This window comes from Megalops cyprinoides, chromosome 13 (assembly GCF_013368585.1).
Source record: "Megalops cyprinoides isolate fMegCyp1 chromosome 13, fMegCyp1.pri, whole genome shotgun sequence".
NCBI classification, from domain to species: Eukaryota; Metazoa; Chordata; class Actinopteri; order Elopiformes; family Megalopidae; genus Megalops; species Megalops cyprinoides.
This window is the reverse complement of record NC_050595.1, coordinates 4,822,501-4,845,608: the sequence shown is the minus strand read 5'-3', so window position 1 is coordinate 4,845,608 and position 23,108 is coordinate 4,822,501.

Below are 23,108 nucleotides of genomic sequence, written 5' to 3'. Positions count from 1 at the left end.
CAACTCACATAGCTGTAGTATGTGTACTTTTAAAAGAGGCCATACTGACTGGCTGTGTGCTTAATTCATACGAATCTTGGTGTGTGTGTATTGGTTAAAGATGGCAATGGTGAAGACAGAATAAGAAATGCATGAAATGGCAGGCACAATATCCAACACAGTTTTTATTGTACTTAAAATGTGCTGAGAACATTATTCTATGGCCACACTCATTTCAGCATGATCAGCAACCTGAACAGTGGTGTAAATGTGTCATGTGGTGTGACATGTGTGGGAGTAAAGCAACATGAATTGGTACATTGTTAGACATGAATATGAATTTGGTGCACGGTAATGAGGCCAAGGCAGGCCTATTATAGCGGCACATAGAAAGAACTTTGCATTAACAAAGGATAGCAGTAACCCATAAACTGAAAGGGGGGTGGCGGATGGGGGACCTGACCCCCTCAAAAGATATAACCAATGCATGCTTTTGAGATAATCTCTTTTGTGAAACTGCGTGTCATGAATGGACGTTTTGCATAACGTAACATTTCTGACACCAATGCATGAGACCAGGTAGGCCTTGAATCTGGAAGTACATCCCTCAGATCTACACTACTGAAGGTAAGTAGGGATTTAAAAAGAAAGAACATCTGAGGCCTCTGAAACTGACAGCTCAAACCAATGAATTTCTCTACACTGCTGGCGCACATATTGACCCTCACTTTTTCTATTTTCTTTAAGAATGTGTTTTTCTTTTTTTCTTTTTTTTCTGTTTTTCTTTTTTTTCTCTCCTCCAGGGTGAAAAACATTTCCTCCAATTATTGTCACCATGTCCCTGTCCCGCAAAGAGAAGCTGACACAACGGGACGATAAAGCAACGGCCTCTCCCTTCGTCAGAAAAGCCACTGAAATCCATTTAAAGTTGAACAGGAGCAGGCTCTCTCTCCCCACCAAGCCAGAAAGAGTTTGAGGAATGCAGCATGAAGGCCACTGTATCTTAATGGCAGAATGGAAACTGGCAGTTAAAAAGAGTGTAGAAATAAGAATAAAAGAAGATGAAGACTGGGGAAGCTGTACTTTGGTCTTGGCAATAAAGAATTAGGAACGCCGGGAAAGCAATTGGCCAATCACTGATCTTTCCTGACACATGACCGGTTTTCATGGAATTTGAGCTTTAATGGAACTTAATTTGGTCATGAAGTCTCTCTCCCCCTTCTTCTTTCTGTCTGTCTGTCTGTCTCTCTCTCACACACACGCGCGCGCGCACACACACACATACACACTCGAGACAGAAATTCACAAGCCATATGGAAAATTAAATCATCTGGTGGAGACGCTACTGCGCTGGACGTCGGGTGACAGTCTAAAAATAACGAATGAGAGATACTGTGACAGCAGCAGCCTATGGCAGCAGGGAAACAGAGCACTGATGTTATCTGGATGAAAGTTTCTCCAGCCAACAAAAAAAAAATTATAAATATATATATATATATATATATATATATATATATATATCTGTCTGTAAGGGCCTTCACCTCTCAGTGTGTGCCGTGTGTCACAGTGGGTGTTTATGAGTATGAATGGAGCATGAGTGTGTGTGTGTGTGTGTGTGTGTGTGAAAGAGAGGGACCTCTGAGAGAGAGACCCTGAGCCCAAGTATGTGTGTCCAAGTGTCTGTGGGGAATGATGTGTGGAAATGTAGGTGTAAAGAGAGGGAGAGAGAAAGAGAGAGAACTGTGTGTGTGTGTGCGGGTGACAAAGAAGGAGAGAGAGAGAGAGAGAGAGAGAGAGAGAGAGAGAGAGAGAGAGAGAGAGAGAGAGAGAGAGAGAGAGAGAGAGAGAGGGGAGTAGGGGAATGCAACGATCCCTATGGCGACAGTCTTGTCAAAAACACAACGAGTCCCCTGACTGCACTGAGGACCATTAACGAGGCTTCATCAGCGTGCCCATCTGAACCTCTAATTAAGGCTGCCGCAGCCCCTCCAAATGAGCCCAGCCGGGCAGAGAGGAGTGCCCCGCCCGCGTCTCATGAATAATTCACAGCCCTTCAAATTCGGCTTGCCGCTGGGGCCCCCCGCAACAGGGCTGCCTGGAAACTGACAGCTCCCCCTAGAGCCCAGACACAGTCCTGCAGTGAAGTGGAAGCTGTTTACCGCTATTGCTTGGATCCCCGAAGTTCCCAAGACCCTCTCACCTTTCCCCTGACACACTCTTGCTTCCACAAAACTCACCATCATATCATCCCAAAACACAAGAGCAGTCGTCATTGTTGCCATGGTAATTAATAATTACCGCTACTGTTATTCTTACTAAATTACCATTGATATTTACCCCACTGTTATTGATGTTTACTCCACTATCGATATTTTTTCTCCACTCTTGGCTGCTTTTTTTGTTTTTTATTTTTTGTGATTTATCTGCTTTGGCAGTTCAGTAAAATGCATCATATTTGTTGTGCCAATTAAGCTCATTTGAATTACAATTTAAAAGAGAGAGACGGTTGAGGAAAAATAACGAGGCGGGAGAGAGACAGACATATTCATAGGTAGAGCGAGAGAGACGACAAAATGAGGGAAGGGGACAGAAAAAGAGATTAAGAGGTAAAGAGAGAGAACAGGTCTAGCCAGTCAATTGTACAAATTGTCAGTTTGTTCAAAGCCATATTGAATCTCATCAAAACCGCATGCACACGCAGGGCAGGTTAGTGGGAAACGGGTTCAATTCAGAAACAGCACTTGCATGCAACATGCTCTACGTTAAGGTTTTCCCTCACTGGCATGCCTTTTCTTCCATTGCCTATAGCAATATGCAAACCAACCAAAATCTGTGGTTTTAAGGATAAGAGATGTTTTATTGTCATTCCAGGACATGTTGTACATAACAGGGAACGAAATGAGGAACTCGGTTCGGGTAAAAGCAATAATAAAATCAAGAAGAAAGCACATAATAAAACACCATTAAAAATAAAAGTAAGTAAATAAATATATAAGTATAAAGCTAGCAAGTGTGAGGATAGGAAGAAGACTTTAAAAATCTAAAAGAAACAGTAGTAGTCATAGCAGCAAATTGTTCAGTGAGAGCTGCAATTGTTCCGTGAAATGTCAGTCTTAAAGTACAGAATTTATCAGTCCCAAATTGCAGCAATGCCCTGATATGGAGTAATAATGCCCTGATATGGAGTAATAAGTAATAATAGCAGCAATTGTTCGGTGAGATAGAGAATTTGTTGGTCTCACGGCGTCCAGGAAGAAGCTATTCCTCAGCCTGGTGGTTCTGGCCTTGATGCTGCGCAGCCTCCTGTCTGAAAGGAGTGGGGCAAACAGTCCGTTAGCAGGGTGGGTAGAGTCCCTCATGATGCAGGAGGCCTTTTTCCTGCACCTGCTGTTGTAAATGTCACTGATGGTGGGTAGGCTGCTGCCAATGATCCACTGTGCAGTCTTTACTACCCGCTGCAGTGCCTGTCCGTCTGCGGCAGAGCAGTTACCGTACCACACGGTGATGCAGGAAGTGAGGATGCTCTCCACCACACACCTGTAGAGGGAGATGAGGACTGAGGCGCCAAGGCCAGTGCCTAGGCACCTTTAGCATTCCTTTCTTCAATGTAAGGAATGCCACTGTGAAATACACGTATAATTATTTTCATACATCATAAATATTTCTGAGTGGATGTCATTTTTTTCCTGTAAATATGAAAACCGGGCGCAGCTCTGGTGAAGAGCGGTGCTCACTCCACAGCCCTGGAGATTGATTGCGAAGAGGTCGGATTTCAGAAGTACAGTAACTGAAGAGTCCTCTCTCTCCCGTCTGAGTGCGGCGGGCGGGTATTGATTTGTTTTAACCTACTTTAATAGGAGACGGCATCACGCTCTCGCTCGCTTGCGCGGGCGTCTCATAGACAGCCGCAGAAACGTCGATACGGACCCAGCATCTCCTGAGTCGGTCTAAATAATCTCCTCTGAGCTTTGGAGGCAACCGGCTCTTTTTATTTCAAATGTACGGGAAGGAAACAGCAGGGCAAATGAGCTGCTCTGTCCACTGTGGTGTAAGAGCAGACAGATCACAGCTTGGAAGATCCCTTGCTAAAAATCTTTTTAACAAAAATATATTTTAATAAATATATAGATACTAAATCTAATAAATTTTCCCGTATGCTTGAAAGAGTTCCCTTAGCTGGTAAACACAGGTAACACTCAGAGTAGGTGTAAATAGGGACACAGAGGATATCAAATTGATAGTGTACAGCACAGCTGGACTCTTCACTCTCTCCAGTTTCTCAGTCACCTGCCTGGATATGTCTTTAATTGAACTGTTTGTCATAAAAGGTGAACATGGGATGCTTGTTAAAGGGCATTGAGTGAGGTGATGCTGTCCACCCTTGTGTTGTCATACAACAGGTGTATGGATGAATACATAGACAGGTATACCTGTAGTTACAGGTGTAGAGCAGAGCAGTTATTGGAAAAGGATAGGGTCATGTACAGTGATATGGCACGAATTTAGAATATAGTATCAGGAATTCATTCAACATTTTTATTTAAAAATTAAGAAAAAATGTATTGATTTTTGAAATGCAGCCAGTATGACAGTAATATGTAAGTCAGACAACATTGTAAATGCAACAACAGACTGTAGAATGTATGTATGTATGTACACATATTCTACAATGAGCGGATAGCTTGGAGAAAATCATCTGCACCAGCTCTGTCAATAATACATGGTATTTTACCACAGAAAAAAACAATGTCTGCAATGCTGCAAAGGTCATCCTGACGTACACCGCAGCAGCATCTGAGCGGGAATTAACAATAAGTAATTCTGAGGTCAGTCAGAACACTGCCCCACTCCGGTGCCATGGCTTCTTACTGCTTTGAGAAATGTGTTCTTTGAGGATTTATGATGGAAGAACCCCCCCCCCATCTACAGGAATAATAAAAGAAATGCACATAGACACATACATACACAAACAGACACAGCAATGCATACAAACAGTGCAGATCCACACACACAAACAGACAGTTTTGCCTGAGAAGTACACACACACACACACACACACACACACACACACACACACGTTTACGCCGAGCACACTGCACGGCTCAGTGCACATCCTGCACAGAGGGAGAATGGAGCGATTTAATTGAAGGAGAACGACAGATTCTCCTTCCATCCGTCCCCCTGGGAGTCACATCTCTCAGACCTCCTCTTTCTCCCTCTCTCTCTCTCACACACACACACACACACACACACATTCTCTCTCCATTTCATTATTCCTTGCTTCACTGCCCCGCTCCTCTCTCAGTCCACCCCCCCCCCTTCACCCCCTCCCACCCCAAAAAGTCTCCCTCATCTGCCACCCATTTCTCACCTACCCCCCTCATCATTCTCCCTCCCTATGGATTCATGCACCCCTCCATCCCTTCTTTCTGTATATACTAGAGTCATTCTGCTTTGCCCTGCATGGTGGCAGCTTCCTCAGCCTCTGACCGCTGGCCCTGCCCTCTCTGACTCTCTGCCTCTCCGCCTCTCTCTTTCTCTCTGCCTCTCTGCCTCTCCCTCTGATGCACGGTTGTGCTCAGAGGTGCACGGCTAATGGGAAAGAGGGTATGAGGTGGCCAAAAAAGTGAGGGGGGGGGGGGTCGGAGGACACACCCAGCAGCCTAAGAGGACACCAGACAGCACCTGTGCCACGCCCATCACATCCTGAACTTGGTGCTGCCATCCATCTCCAGCAATGTCTCCTGCTCAGTCCGCTGCAGGGGTTTCAGATTCAGTTCCTGCAGGGTGACCCGCACGCTCCTTCCATCTTTCTTCCAACCAACTCATCTGATGCAATTGATCTGTTTATTTCATTGGCCATCCTTTTTTTACATCTATGTACCTATATACAGTATGAACACACTGTATCTATTTTTGCACACAGCAAAAGTGTAGTCCAAAAGCAGTTTATCGTCTGCAAATCTGAGGACAAAATATAACTCAGAGTGAGTAATTAAAAGCACAGGTTGTGAAGAAAACCACTACATGGGCCCATAGGAACATACAGAGCAATGCCCGTCTGCACGGTCATACAGCAAACATGTGACGACACCTAAAACCCATTCACAAATGTTCATCAGCCAATCATCCTGACTGAGACAGTTAAGAGGGGAAGATTGAGCTCGTATAACCAATGAGGGATGAGGGCGAATGAATGTTACAGGGATCAGTAGAGAGATGATTGGATAATTGGTTTATGAATTTATGAGGTGATTTGTTTGACCATTAGATTACTACTTCTGCAGAGCAGAGCAGAGAGCAAAGAGAACCTTATTCACTCTCTGCGTTCGTGCACATTTATACAAAATGTGCTCATGCATGTCTACATGCGCGCATGCGCACACACACACACACACACACGCACATTATGCAGAAGTTCAGAGGGGAGTGCTATTTACCCGTGGCGTTCTGCACAGTCTGGGCCATGTCTGTCAAACCCGGTGGAGCGCATCCTAGAGTAGTCAGTCAGGAGGGGAGAACAAGGCAATTTACGTCCTTCAAAGAGTCGACCTCCACCTGGGAGACGTGGTGCTGCTGCCTGCTGCTGCCTCCTGCATCTCAACAACGCCTCTGGCTCCCTGCTCAAAGAGCCCCCAGACCCCAACACGCCCGCCCCCAACACACTCCCATCTGTCCCCCAGCCAGCGCACAAGGTTACCCCCCCCACGCCCATAACCATCCCCCCAAATTCACTCTCAATCACACACAGTGTGTGTAACCTGTCTCCGGGGTCAAGGACAGAGATTGCTCTCCAGGGACCCCCCCACCAACCCTTTACCACACACTCAACGCCTTACCAGCCGCCCATGGCCCATCTCTCCCCAGCACAGAGTCAGCACATTAACACTGCTCATCCTCATAAGACACACCGGAGGAATTTCATCATACTGACACTACCTTTGTTGTCTCGGGAAAAGCTCAAAAACAGTTAAAAAATATGCTTTTGTGATAGTCTTTTTTATTTTGATACGCATCAAAGCAAACAAAAACCGCAGCAGCTTCAGTGACATACAGACAACAGCACGCTTAACTTTCTGACAAAGAGAGAAAGTGATTACTTGATTCTGAGTAAAAAAAGGTTGATTGGAATTGGGTTTTAAGGACACGTAAAGGAGGACAGTTTTACACTTCGATTGCGGTATAATTTCCCCGCTTCTGTTCAAGGTCCTTTGTGTCCTTGGCGTACTTTGCGGCATTTTAGCTGTCAGTCAACACCTAAAGTCTGCACGCTCTTTTTAAAATCTCTCAGTCTCTAAAAGTACCATCATAACCCCCCACCCCTCTCCCCCTCCCCCCAAAATCCCGACCCATCATTTCTCAATGTCAGCTCATCGATTGATCTGATTCTGAAGCCCTTGCAGCGAGTTTGTATGGTCAGACAGAGTCACACAAGGCAATCCATCAAACAGGCTCAAACGCCTACCGTGACAGCAAGGGGCAGGGTAGGGGAGGTATTGCAGGGGGGGAGAGAAAACTTTTGGGGGGGCTGTCTCAAACACCCAAATCCGCGCCGTTGCCTTGCCCCTTGACCCGAAAGAACCCATCTCCATTCCGCAGAGTGAGCCGGGGCTGTCAGCTACTGCTGGTGTCGTATCGATGCGGCCCGTCCCTGCTGCCTGAAACGTGGCCACAATTAGAGTGCCCAGCTGACAAGTAACCGATAAGGGTGACCACCAGACTCCCCTGTGCAGCTTCACCCTCTCAGGTCTCCAACGCGTTCCTTTTTGGAGACAGAGAGGCCCATCACAGCAGCGAGGGGTGAGGTGGGTGGGGGACAACGACAGCAATCACAGACTCAGCTCTGGAACCAGCATGTACTGGATCAGCTGACAACCAACCAAATCCACAAGGGAACATAAGAAAAAAAACAGCGTAAATAAAATAAGTTTGAGGGGGTTGGGGAGGTCAAACCCATTTGAAAAATAACAGAGAAAGTGTTGTATGCTGAGCGCAGGGTGTCATGCGTAGTATTAATGACTCAGAGCAGTGTCAGCAGTGCAGATGTGTTTAAGCACCCGGCAGAAGGCAGAGAGGCTTATTACAGACCACGCAGATATGGAAAAACGCAGACAAATAACGCTGTGAGCCGAGAGGCAGGGGGGATAGGCAATTTGAAAAACGACGAGAAGGCACACTGGTGTGTCTTGTCATTGACTACGTTTGTTTGCTATAATGGTGCGTGCGCCCAATAAAATGATGTGCAGTGTGTGTGGAGGAGGGTCAGGGAGTCAGCGTAAAGTTATTCTGCCTTCAGCGAATGAAGATCAGGCAGGCAAGAGTGGCAGGGTGACATCATCACCGAATCCACCCCATTCCAAGAGCGGCTATATGGACCACGGGAGAGCGGGGCAAAGCAGATGGAATTAAAAAAAACAACCAGTTGGTGGCATCTCACATCACCCTCTTTAGTGCATTTCTCTCTGAAAACCTTGCGAAGGGTCACACAGAGCATTGCACCACATTATTTTCATTTAGCAGACGCTCCTAAACAGAGTGACTCACACAGAGTAGGTTACAGTTTTATCCATTCATACAGATGGATATTTACTAAGGCAATTGTGGGTTAAGTACCTTGCACAAGGGTACAACAGCAATGTCAAAGCAGGGAATCAAACCAGCAAACCTTTGGTTACCAGCCCTGCTCCTTACCACTACACCACGCTGCTGTCCCTAAACAGCATGTAGCCAACCCTTCCCACAATGCAACTACAGAGACAATGAATTTCAGGACTGCAAAACTACGACTCCCATAAAATAATCATCAGATCTCCTCAGTACTTTTCTTGATGGTCCTTGCCTATTTTTTTTTCCTAAAGCATAATTCAGTCCTTGTCTGTTTGAAAAAGTGAAAATTACACGTTTGCTCAATTTTGTCTTTACGGAGCATCAGAACACCTGCATTACATCTTAACACACGTCTTCCTGAGCTGGGAAGATCTCTTATCTTGGCTTCAGGGAAACAGATGACAAAAACATTTCTTAAAATTCACACCAGATCTTGAGATAATATCGGCAGATGCAATAAGGTGCCAGTTTGAACAGGTGTACAAACAGTAGGAAAATCCCCCCCACCCTATGAATTGTGGGATTGATGCAAATACAGCAATGGCACTGCAGGTTGCCATATCCAATCTGTGGTTTATATAGGTCACCATGCATGCTGGAATTCTGTTGGTTTGTCAAAGTGAAACATACCAAAAAAAAAATCCTTTTTTTTGCAGCATTCACCTGCACCCTGTCTTGAAGCAAAGACAGGCTATGTTTTCCCACGTTCGCCCAGGGATAGAGTTTTCCACAATGTCAGGGGAATCTTCTGCATCGAGAAGCGAGAAAGAAGACAAAACAGCAAGTATGGGTGAGAAAGACAGAGAGAAATAGACAAGGGAGAGGAAGAACAACAGCAAAGGAAAAAACAAAGGAAGAGATGCGGAGATAGAAAGATGGAGGGTAAAATGAATGAGAGAAAATGCTGCTATGATCACTGCTGAATTACCAATGCTGCTATGAACAGTTAAGACAGCTGGATAAAGCAGTGACCTGTAGATGCCACCCATTTCTCTCTCACATGTTGTACCTGTGTGGTCCTCCTGGCCAGGCCAGGCCCATCCTGCTGTCCTCATCTGTGTGCAATGATGGGAGGACTGTAGTCTGCTGCTTCAGAATAACCACTGGGAACCTGAGTGGCCTCAGTCAGCAGCAGCCTTACAGACAGGCATGCACAGGTGAGGCTGATCAGTAATCAGCCCAGGTGTTGCTCGTTATCTAAAGGCACAGCTGTCCTCTTTAGGGGGAGGTCCTCATGGGCGTGGCCAATGTTTGTGCCATCTCTCTATAAACCCTCTGTAATTGGACCATCCGAGGTTGATGCACCTTCCCTGCCTCTGTGTGTGTCCATATTGGGGTATTTTATAATTTAATGTAATGTCCTTGAGCATTTCCTCTGTTTTCATTTGCCTGTTTTACCTAGTCAAGGGGAGGAAAATGATGGCTGGCCACTTTCACTGTTTTTGTGTCAGTGTTTTATCCAATCAGCTCATGGCAGGGTTGCCACACCTAACCCTTTGCCATTTCCCAGCATGCATTTCATCCTGCTCACACTCACTCCAGAACCCAGCCTCTGCCAGGTACCTTAATCTTTGTGGGGACTTGTATTATGGAAGTGTAAGGCAGCAGTGTGGAGCAGCAGGGCTTGCTACCCAAAGGCTGTCAGTTCATCTCCTAGCTGGGATACCCTTGAGCAAAGTATACTACTCAACCCAGGCTGCCTCAGTAAACATACAACTGTATAGATATGTAACATGCTAAATTGTTATTACTAAGCTATCATTATAGATAATATAAGAGCCTGGCAGAGGGCCTGTTAAGCAAATGTATTGTGATGTAATAGGGGATCAGGTTTTAATTAAATTAAAAATCCCCCTTGACTGTGTCTGCAAAAAGTAAAAGTAATACATTTAATTGTTGGTCAAAGGGAAAAGTTGATTGAATCCAGGTTTTAGTCTTAAAAAGCCCATGTTTGTTTTTCCTCCCCTTCAGGGTTCCATTCTCTCGGTTCTTTACCCCAATATAAATCCATAAAATGCCATTCGAAATATGGCACGTCAATCTACTTGTGAGAGACTTTTGCTCGAGGGGGAGGTCCTAGATGGCCATTACTGTTCATAATGGAGGTGCTGATTGGACAAGCCCATCAACACCTATGTGATGAATACCAATTCTATTAGCGCCGCATCACACATCTGAGCCAGCCTCTGTAGTCCTGCTACCTACCATCCTCATTACCATAGTAATACAACTGGGTTGGTTCAGTGCCAGAGACACTTAACCTCCGTCCGCACCCAGCAGTCATGGTTTATTTCAGTTTCATGCAAATTTTAGTTGCATCACTAGCAATGCCTTTTGGCATGGCCAAAGATCCAGTTCTGTACTCCATGAATTCCTACTAAAAATTTCACATATTTACTTAAAACTGAGAAAGACTCCATTAGTTTCACAATGACTCATTTATGACCTTATTTACAAAGAAAATTGTAAAAATCATTTTCATTTTTACCGCACCACGGACTTTCAGATAGAAAAACACTCTCTCTGTGTTACAATTGTGAACTCTCTCGGAATCAGAGGCACAATATGACTGATACTTTTACTTATTAATATGGGTAATTATTTTCCTGTAGGCTATGTTTTGAAACCATGGCAAAACAATCTTCTGCTGGCGTGATTGAAAGACCCACGACTCAGTAGGCTTCCTTGTCCACAGGGAAGCTCTCTCTTATTAGTCAATCAAGATGAGAATTTCATTTTCATATTGCATTAAGTCAGTCAGGTGTGTATTCATTTTCTCCTTTTTTGCAGGAGACCAGTGGGGACGGAGTAGGTGAAATGCCACTGACTACCCTCACTAGGTTCCACAAAAAAAATCCAAATTAAAAAGTGAAGCAGACATGACTAAAATGCTGCAAGTCTACCGCATCTCTTGCTGTCAGACCTGAACAGGGCTTGCTGTGTGGAGCACCTTCTCCTGTCATGAACGAGATGTCCTTTCAGCTGAAAAGTTGGGACGGCAGCGAGGATGTTGGGGTTGGGGATGCGAGAATTGGCAACGGCGGGATTTTGTTTTTTTTTTTCCCCTCTCACCTTCTGCCTAGCCGGGACGGCTGGGAGTGCCAACTCGTTCTGCCATCCTCTCACAGCGCGGGCACACACAGCCACCAGCTGGCACTCGCGGGCCTCAGATAAGAATTGTTCAGACATGGCACTCGTTCAAAAAGTTTGCACTTCCCTGAACCCCTACGCTGCAGACGAGGATGGCATGTTCCCACGCACAACGGCGCTTTGTCTCGCAAAGCTCCCCTCCAGTCGAAGAGTAGTATCGTCAAAGAGCCATCCCTCCATGAGCGAGTGAACAACGCTGGAGTCCGGATCTTCAATCACAGGCTCAATCTTAACGGGGATTCCTAAGCGAAAACATCAAGCGCTGTAATTAATGATCATACCGACTGCAGCGTGCTATAGCCACTGCAATGCGACGTGGAATCGATTATGGATTTTTCCGGAAAACGTTTTTTTTTTTTTTTTTGTCTTTTTATCCCGTGCCAGGACACTTGAAAAGCCGCTCACGAATGTCGTAGCTTTTTGTTGAAACGAAAAAAACCCGGTTACAGCGAAGGGGGCCACCTTTGTCTCCTCGGATCGGGATGGGGACATGGCGGCAGGCTGTGATTTCAGCCGCCCGATACCCGCGTACCCTCTCCGGGTCGAGCGGGACCGGTGTTTGGATGCGAGGCGACCCGGTGCGTCGGCAGTTGGCACTCAGTTTACCCGGGCTGGCAGCCAGCAGCGTCTGATGGAAGCCACCGAGCCTCCGGGCATGCTGTGCGGGCACAAGGCTTGGCATCGGCGGCCGCCAGCGGGCGCCGGCGTTTCTTTGGCTGGCGCCGGGTAACAAGGAAGCGGGATTGGAAGATGAGAGAAGCCCTCCCCTCTCTCCCCTCTCTCCCTCTCTTCCGTGAGATGGAGTCAGCCCGCCAGCGGAAATCGTCAGTGTGCCAGAACATGTGTGGTGTTGGCGCCAGATGAGAATGTCTTGGCAAGCTCCTCGCTCCCAAACCCCCCCCCCCCCCCCCCACCCCCGACCCTCTCCCGCACCCCCCCCCCTCCCACCTTGCCCCGCTCAGAACACATGGCACGTCGACGGCATCTGGCCCGCACTGACTCTCGCCAGCTGCGCTTTGTCTACGCCAGTTGGGACACTTGGCACCGCCACTTCATCAACTACCTGTGGCTCTCCCGGGCAAGTTGGGGGAGGCGGCTGTTTTGGGGGTGGGGAGGGGGTGGGCGATGAATTATTCCGAGCTGCAGCTGCAAACTTGACTTCTTTCCAAGAGATACGGCGCTGTAAACACGGGAGCCTTCTTATGCCACACACGTACTTAGCAAACCATCGTTATCGCTGTTGGGTCAAACCCAGGTTTCGTGGGAATGTTATCTCTGGGCAGACGGGCTGCAGATGGACACCATGGACCAGTGCCACGGTCTCAGCACTGCTTCAGACCTCACTGGTTTGTTTCCGAGAGAAAAGTCATCGGGACCGATCCATATGGGAGCAGCGACGGTTTTCGGCAAATGCCACCTTTTTTATTCCTTTTTGCGGAATGCATCTTTACAAAAAAATGACAGCAGGCAACGGGTTTGATGACTTTTGGAAAGGATATATTCCTGTAGGAGAGCGCCTGATGCTTTAAAATGTGGAATAACAGGCTACCACTGACAGAATTGCTACTCACTACCGGTTTGCGTTGGACACTGAATGCTATTGTCAGCTTCCTGCAACGCTCCTGCAAAGCTGAAAACATTCCTGCCTTGTAAAGTATGTGCCAGTGGATCATGTTCCTGGTAGGGCTTGGACGGGAGTTCAGTAATATATAACACACTCCATCTGTGAGGTTTACACAGCACCAGTAATTGGAATATTGAAAAGCCTACTACGAAAGTCCAGAATGCCACGTTCCTGGGACGACTCCAGAAGCCGCAGTGCACTTTATTCCGAAGGCGATTGCATCACACACGCTTGTGTCACAGGATTCCAAGGATCGGAGACCATCCCAGTCGCTCCGCTAAAACATAATGGAACAAAGAAGCTCTGAGTCACGGAAACGCAACAGAACTTTTCAATTAGCCACGGCTCAGAGATCTGTGAAGGAGCACTCAGGAGCTTTGCATTAGTGTCAGGGTGTGACACTGAAATGCTGTGGCAAAAAAGTGGATTTGCATTGGGCCGCACTTTCTTTTGTTTCTAAGCGATCTAGACACTTTGAACCTCTAAGGTTGGAACTTTGCCTGTAGCGGGTTGCTGTGACCCAGTTATGAGTTCATGTGGATGTTGTGTATGTGTATGTGTGTGTGAGAGTGTTTTTGTTATTATTTTTTTACAGTGAACAAGACTTTACAGTCAAACATGTCATTTCTGCGAAGACTCTCAAAAGGCCAGGGAGTGACCCGGTGGGAGTGGGCACCATCTGTGGCTGGGCTGACCCAGTTTCGCCCACGGCCATGTCCAACTGCTCCGTGTCCCCAACATATGGGCTGTGGCGGGGGTGGGGAGGGGGGTAAGCGATCATCACCACATGGAACTGATGGGACACACAACGAAGATATGACACTTGGACCTGTCACACTCCTGAGCCCTTCTCTTAGCATATGTCCCCTGGAATCACCCTCGGGGGGGTGGGGGGGCGACTCCTCTTCATTCTGGAGTGGCAGCTAAAATCAGGTTACTGGGGGGGGGGGGGGGGGGGGGGGGGGTGTTTGGAAGGCGGGGGAGGGCTGTCGGTATGTAGACATTAGTGTGTCTGTGCCAGGGTCATGGCCACAGGGAGGGATCAGGCCACAGGAAGTGTCAGCGTCTGCTTCCTCTCCACTCCCCTGACACGGCCACAGAAAGGATACCCTCTGGCCCAGCGGTAGCTGACTGGCAGGCCACCCGCCTAGAGTTGGCAGGGGTGGCAGTGCTGTGTGCTGGCCAGGGTGGTGCCAGTGGAAGCTTTGAGAATGGCCATTGGCAGGGATCAGATGCAGCCGGTTTCAGAGCGTGGAGCTCCAGCCGCCGGGGACCTGGAGGGGTGTTAAGCACATGTGCGATCATCATCATTGTTTAAGCTCCATATCCTTTTATATTGCCTGCGATCAATCATGGTCAGCTGGTCTCCTCGGTCCCGCAGTGACGTTCACACTCTCCAGCATATGTTTATATTTTTTATCTCTCAGGCTCTTCTCTCTCTGATATTTTTTTCCTGTGATTATGGTTTTCTTGGGGTCCCAGGTGCCCACCGAGAGCTACGGCTGCCGTCTCATGATCACACGGAAAAGGGCTCTCTCTTGGTTTTAGCTCTCAGAAGAAATTCTTCGCTAGATCTTTGGTCTGTCAGCGATAGTCGCAATGTTCTCCTCAGGAACCATATTTCGCCTGCTTTTGATGTTTTTCTTCTTTAGATAGAGAAATCATCCAACACTCAGAGTCTTATGCTTATGCTTTGACAGTATGCAGCATTTCAAAAAGTTTATTTTTGATTAGATGTTTGGCCCAGATGATATCCTTTTTTTGTTTCTTTTTCTCAAAAACATTCCTTGCTGTCTTGGTTCTCCTTTAGGTCTAACCTCCTGATCACTTCTTCCATCTTAAACTGTCCAACTAGCGCAGAGGTTGAACTTTTCTAATTGCCTGATGATTTCATTCCCGATTTTAATAGTGCAATTTGCAGTAATTTTCTTGATTGTCTGTTTTCTTGCTGTTAACGGCGCGCTTTTTGCTGGCCTCCTGCACCTCTGGAACTGTCGTGAGTTTCCCTCGGCTCCTTTGAATAAAACGGTGTCATCAACGTACGCTAATTTATTGACGTTCCATTGATTCATGTTCCATATTCATGTTTACTGAGTGTCGTCATGCTGTGTGCAGATAGACAGAGCTGATCTTCAATTTCAAGAGCTGCTGTTTGCCTCCTCAGATTTCTCTTAGGGTCTCCCTATCAATGTCTGAGTTCATTACAGCAGGGCCAAATTATACAGGAAAAGTTGGTTGATTATCCTGGAGATGTGCTGTGGATTTCTACTGTGCTGATTGTGGCCAGAGTCACACACATCAGAATCGGAGCCAGGAACTCTCTGTTCCATTTCTTGCCGTGCCAACCACCCCAACCCCACTCCCACCCCACCACGAAGGTTGTTTCCAGCCGAATCTTGTCCACCATCTTTCCGTACTCTGTGAAACAGATGTAAATGTCTTGTTGAACTTTGATTGCCCCCCCCCCTCTCCCAGAGGAACATTAACATAAATATTCCATTTCCTGCCCCCCCTCCAAATCCTCTAAAAAGCCACACCGCTCTGCCTCATTGACATCCCTTGTTTTGTTCCAGCTTCTCCCGATAGAATTCTTGTACTTTGGTCACATGGCTCAGAGGACTGATGGATTGATGGAACTGTACCATGTGCTGCCTTTGCTGTGTCAACTTGTCTGTACTACGGCAGTCACAGGGGAGACATTGGGGTATATCTGGCCTAGCCCACAAGTGGCGTCAGCTTCCGGTGTCAAAAGACAGCAGAGTCTGAGCCGTGAAAAACCAAGCCCAGGACAGATGGTGATGTATGGAGGAACTGTTTCACAATGACATGACGTGGTGAAACAGTGAAGGGCAATGAATCCTTCAGCTTGGAGAGCAAGACGTTGGTAATAGCATCGGCAGGGATTGATGACACGCATGTGGAATTCACTCAATGTGTGTAATTTTCAGACTTTGAATAAAATAATTGCTATCCATCTTGTCAGTGGCACATATTACTATGGGTTACCAAGGCACCCTGAGTTGACCCATTTCTATTTGGTACTCTGGGACACCATGCAGTTTCGGTGTGGTCCTTGTCCCTGCTGTTCTGACCTCATTCAATAATGAGACCCTGTCTACATCTAAAAGGGTTAAAGTCAGTCCAGGTGGGCCCGGCAAGGAGAGACAAGGAGATATTGATGGTGGCCCTGGTTAATTCAGGCCAGGGTGGTGCTGCAAAAAGGAGTTCAAGTTATCCTCTGCCTGTCTGGACCCACTCCGCTGGTTATTAAGGGTTTCAGGCAAGCTGGGCTTACTGATGGGTAGCTCTCTAATGAGTTATTGATTCCTTCCTTTGCCTCAACTTCCTTTCAAAATGACAGAATCTGCTTGGAGAGGATGGATAATCAGGTGTTTTCCAATTGGACCTTCCAGACGGCATAACTTTTTAAAAATGGGACACCTCTGTGGGTTACCATGAAATTCACTATCTGAAAACATGACTGGCCTTTGTGCTTTCTTGATTCTTAGCGTGCTCTCCTGACATTCAGACTTTTTTTTTGTTTTTGTTTAATTTAACCCGTACATGACTTGCCCTTTATAGCATTTGAATCTTGGGGCTAAAAAATAACTTCCTGCGTTTATGTGAAGCTGACCGGTTGTGTCGTATTTGTTACAATGTGGCGTGGCGTGAACCAACAAAGACGAGGAAAGAAAAGGGGCGTGTGTGATTATCAGCGTGCTGCAAGCCTCACATCCTCTTTCTCACACGTGATTGTTTTTCACCCCCCCAACCCCCTCTCTCTCTGCCTGGCATCTGTCTGTCTCTCTCTCCCTCTCACCCCCCCCCCCCCCCCCCCCCCCCCCCCCCCCCACCGTCTCCGGTGCCTCGGAGGGGTCCTGTCGTTCCTCTCCTGGTGGTGTTTTCACACAGAGATGGAGCCATATGCTATCCAGCCTCTGTGAGAGGAAGCACAGAGGGGCCCCCAGCCTGGCGGTAGAGCTGTAGCCTCACATGGCCACCGGGGGCATCAGTGGTCCTGACAGAGCACCTTGGAGAGAAAACAGCATGGGCAACCAAAGGTCCTCATGTCTCCATGTCACTGGCCATACAGATGGACCCAGAGGGGAAAGAATACCCAAACCATCCAGCCTATCTACCCATTTCACCTGTTTATCCTGCCCCACTGCCCTTATCTTTTTCATTTGAACTTCATAAACCCATGAGTGGCATATACACTTTATGACATGTTCACATTATGACAAGTAACTCTGACAGTACACTGACATAATATTTAGGGTCCAATCATGGTGCTGGTAAAGATGTGTTATGGTGACCCACATTCTCTACCCATCATAGACCCCATCTAGAGGCAAATAACGGGCTCGGCTCTGGGGAAAAGCCTAGGTAAAGTTATTTTGCATACCTGTGTGATGCAAAGTCAGGCCCTTTAGCATACTCCCGCTACACAAAGGCAGAGTTAAAGGGCACAAAGACGTGACGTTTCCACCGCGGCGTTAGCGGTGAGCGAGATAACGGAGACCGTGATGGGAGCGTGGAGCCCAGCTGGCTCTGTGCCTGTCGCGTGTGTGTGTGATCTCGTAAGATGAAAAAGGCGAGAGAGCTCACATTCAGCGCGGTCAGCGGGACGCCGAGCGGCTCAGTGTGAGAGCAGACCTGATCTCCCTGTGCCCCCCCCCACCGCATGCCCACCCCCCCACACAAACACCCCATCGATCGCCACGTTTGATGCTGCTACCGCTGACCTTGCGTGGCGCAGAACCTGCCAGTGCTTCAACGATAATTGTCTGAAAAAAAAATTGTTTAGAGGCATCAGAGCTCGGTTCAGAGAGAGGCTCTGAACTTTGTTTTTCCCTGTGTTAATTGTAGGGGGTTTGGGGGGGATTCTGGGGGGGGCTGGGGGGGGGGGTTGATGTGCTTTCAGAATTCATCATCCACGGGTGTTCGTTGCTACTTTGCATTTCAAGCAGAGAGGTTTAATGCTCGGCTAAATCGCAGGAAGGATTGTTAGGCACGCGTGTTATTAATTTTTTTTTTTTCCCAGGTCCCGTGGCGTCTGTATGAATCTTAATGCTGCTGACTGGGCCTGCGCTCCATCGACTTCCTTTAAAATATGAAGAGTCTTGCTGGAAGCATCCAGAGCCATTAACTGAAGAGCGGCACAAAATCCCTCTCCGAGGCAGCCCGGTTTCACCGTGTTAAATGCGCTTTTAAAATATTCATAATCATACACACACACACACAACCGCACGCGCGCGCACAATGCACAGGGGATCTGGGAAGTGAGGGGGGTGGGGGGGGGGGCGTGAGGGGGGGAGCTGGCAAAAATCAATATTCAGATGCATTCCCGGTTTCACGTGTGGTTAATTAGCTGCGGTTCCTAAGCCATGAGGCTTGCGCACAGATTAAGTGTATCCTTTTCTGTGTGACAAGGTGTTTAATGCATGTTCCTACTTTCTCTTACAGAAGGTTATGGTGGTAACTGTTTCCCATAATGGTACTAATAACAATAATGATAATTTTATTTATTAGCGTTAGTTAATGTTTCTTCTTCTTCTTCTTTACTGTACTGGATGGTGTCTGTGTTTTAGCTTGCAGTACGGTTCACTGGTATTAAGGGCCCTCGTAATGTGATTATGCACTTCACCCTGAGGTAGCTGTGTTTTCCCCATGGTTCCTTGCTAAGACGCAGAGCACAGTTGAGCTTATCTGTGGGGTTGCAGAAAAGGCCTGCTTTGACAGGCCTTTAAGCCTCAGTGGGTCAGGTGTAGAGTCCATTGCGGCCCACAGCATATGTACTAGTCAGCCTCTGGCACACACTGATCTCAGTGCCCCTTCTGCCAGCCTGGTTATGCCAAGCTCTGTGTGTGTGTGTGTGTGTGTGTGTGTGTGTGTCTCCATGTGGCAGATCACATGGCTCCTTTTAGAGGAGATTGGTTCCAGCCCTCTGCCTGGGATTCATTACGCAATCACCGCTCTGCACTTCCTGCAGTGCGTCTCGAACCCACAGCCCAGCCCCTGGGAAAGCTACGCTTCCGGTCCCGCAGCGGCGTCCGACCCCAGCGGAGGGCCCGCGTCTGTCCCACACAGCGCCCCTCGGGGAAGGCGCGGTGCACGACACTCCAGCTGTGTCCTCGGTTATGAGAAACAGGACCCTGGTAACGTACATTGATTATAGCCGGTGAAATTTGAGATGAGGTTTTGGCCACGCCCCGGGGAAGGGTGGAAAACGTGCACAGCAGGTGTGGTTATCAGATACCGTGCGCCCAAACAGGGCTCTTAATGCATAAAAGAGGTCTGTCCGACTGAGCCCCACTAACGCGACCATGCTGTTAACAGTGGACCTGTGTGGGCAGAAATAAACAGGAGAGCACAAGCATGAGGATCTACAGTCAGGAAAAAATGGGGGGGGGGCAGGGAGGGGGGGGGGATGAGAGAGCTCTCATGCCTTCCTGCTCTTCCTGCGTCAGTGCTTTCAGTGAACCTCGTCTCTTCAGCTCCATTGGGGCTGTTTAACATTCTTCAAAAAAGAACAACATGACCCCTGTACATAACCCTCCAAATTGATTTCGAATGCCTCGATATGTCTTTGAGGCCTGTGGGCCAGATGACGGGTGGAGAGAGAGAGAGAGAGAGAGAGAGAGAGAGAGAGAGAGAGAGAGAGAGAGAGAGAGTTGTGCTACACGGACAAACAGGGCTGATTTTTCACCACACCGATAGGACAGCGGCCTGCTGATTGGCTGGCCGACACCCCGATGGCGGTTGTCGCCATGGCGAAAAGCCGAACGGAGGGTCCCCGGCTCGGCAGGTGGTTGACACTCGCCACCGATTCCAAACGGAGACGCGTGTGACGCCATCTGGCCACAGACTCTTGCAGCAGAGATACACAACATATTTCCAGTGTAATCACTCAACTTTTCCAGTATAATTATGCTGTGTTTCCAGTGTGATTAGGCTAGAGCAGGGATGAGCCCGGCAGCCCTTCCTGAACCACAGAAATGTGTCTTCCCCATGGTTCTCCAACATTTAATCAGACGGCCTGCATGGAAAATGTGGTGCTTCATATGTTGGGGTCGGGCTAATGCAATCTGCCTCGTTTTAAGTACCAAACATTAAACGTCTACGTGGCGTTATCACGTGTGAAGTCATCTCTCTGGGTATTGATCACGGTGGTTTTTTTATGGCAACTTTGTGGTGTGAGGGATTGCAAATGGCTGCTTACTCTGGGGTCATATGGTGCCTGAATAAATCCATTAGGAGACTATTAAAACTGCAGTAACCTGCAGCAGATGATTACTGTATTGCTGAACGTCGGAATATTTCATTTGCAAAGCCCTGATGAACGTTATTTATTGCACGGTCCGGGTAAAATCTCCGATGAAATCAATGGGTCTCTCCGGCTACTCACACGCAAGCCCGGATTCAGCCAAAGCTTGTCCTCAGTTCTGACTCATAGCAAAACTGAAATGTTACTGTCATCCCTCACATAGTTTGGCGGGTTCAGCAAATGCCAAAATTAATTAAAAGAACTGTTGTGAGGTTGTGTTGGAAAGAAAATAAATCCTGGCCACAGCTGCTACTGTCTAAAAAGATAAGAGGGTCCTGAGAGGCAGAGGTGGTCTGGTGGGCATTGAAAGGCCCTTAAAGGTCTGGTGGGCATTGAAAGGCCCTTAAAGTGACACGATGGCATCGGTGACCTACAGGGTGAGTCTCTCATTGGACCAGCAACGATGCACTGCATTGACTGCCCTCTTGTCAGTTTCACATTCACGCGTTTTGCAAAGAGCAGGGCTCGTCACCAAAAGGTTGCTGGTTCGGTTCCCCACTGGGGCACTGCTGTTGTACCCTTGGGCAAGGTGCTTAACCTACAAGTGCCTGTATGGATGGATATGAATGGATAACATGTAAGAATTGTAACTTCTGTAAGTCACTCTGGATAGAAGTGTCTGCTGAATGACAGTAATGTTAATAGTACTTGGTAGATGCTCTTGTCTTGCGATTTACAAAGCAAAAATGAAGAAGTGCACATAATAAGGATACATTAACCACTGTTCATTCAGAAAACTGGAGATGTAACACTCCATCATATAATAATCTCTCACTACAGTACTGTAATAGCCAGTACTGTCGTGAATGGAGAGGTGCTACAGTAAAAATATAAGAAAAAAATCAACAGCAAGTACAAATTAATATTAATGATAACTGAAATCTTATGGTTAGCATAGGTGGGCCTCGATGCAGTCTGAAGAGGTGGGTCTTCAGTCTGTAGCAGGATGGTTAGAAACTCTGCTGCCCTCATTGTGTTATTATAGGGTGCATATTGTGTGAGCACGTGGAGCAGGGAACACAGTTGACTCTGCAGGGTCAGCACACACACTCTCTCACACACATACACACATACACACACACACACAGAGTCCACTCTCAGCCTGGGAAAGCGCCGGCTTGTTTGGCTTGGCTTCGTCGTCCCCCCCCCCCCCCCCAGTTCCGGGGGGACTGTGAAATCTGCACTGAATGCTCCAGCATTCTTGGACCAGTTCAGGCTGATAATTCATTCTCTCTTGTTGTGTGTAATTGTCTACTGGCGCTGACTCAGCGGGCAACGCTGTGGAGGGTGTGAGGGAGGGAACGCCGCGAACGCCGTGGCTGAAACGGAGAGCGGGCGGAGAGGGACAAACGAAGCCACTCGAGGCTCAAACGAAGCCACTGAAGTTGCTAGTAGAGTTTGCTTCTGTGGAATGGGCATGCGGTAGAAGCTGGGGTCAAGGCCCCCTCAACCCCTTGGTCTCTCTCTCTCTGGTTAATGTAATCTCGCATAAACGGGCCAGGCAGCAGTAGCTGTTCTATTTAGAAGCAGCCCCTCTCTCTCTCTGCCCGTGTCATAGGCGCTACATATGCCATCTGTCAGCTCCCTCTCACCCCTCTCCCCCTTCTCCCCCCTCTCCCTGACGCATCCCACAGCACTCTGACCCCCCCCCCCAACGCTTCCTATAGCAGCTCCATAATGAAAGGATTAACCATTTCCCTGCTGGAGGAAGCGTGCCTGTCCTAAAGTGGGTCAAGAGAGACACACCAGTCCTTGGGGCCGCTCCGCTCCTTGCTGTGGGGAAGGGAATTGGGATCGGCACCGAGTGGGTCGGCCGTCGGCTGCTTGACATCCCCCGTTGGTCCCGGTGACACCTGCCTCAGGGCAGGTGTGGCAGCTTCATCACCAGGTGAGCAGCTCCATCACGGACCCCTGGTTGCCAAGGACAGAGCATTTGAGACAGTGCTGTTGTCAGTCCCCATGTGCCTAAGTCTGAACACATTACTCCTGCGTATGCAAAAGAGCCGCCAGACTGTATTAGGGGAGTGCGATTTGCTGTCAATGAAACAGGTAAACAGTCTGAGAAGCAGAGAGAGATATCCCAAGACTGGACAGCAGTGAGGCAAAAGGTAAAAAGGCCTAGCTGGGTTTGTGCTTTCAACCACAATGATTACAATCACTACTCCTCAATGTATGGAATGGAAAAGTAGATTTAGCAGAATCATCACTGCCAAACCCAGCTGTTCAGTTCCCCACAGTATTCTACGTGCGAAAGCCTTTCACTCTCACTCACTCACTCACACGCAACTAAGTTCATGCATATGCTCTTTGTTAGCACAATCAGTGTTTCATTATGAGACAGAGTGTTACATAAAACACACCAATCCAGAGTTTCACGACACCAAACGCAGTCAGCGCTAAAAAAGGATGAGGAGAGAATAT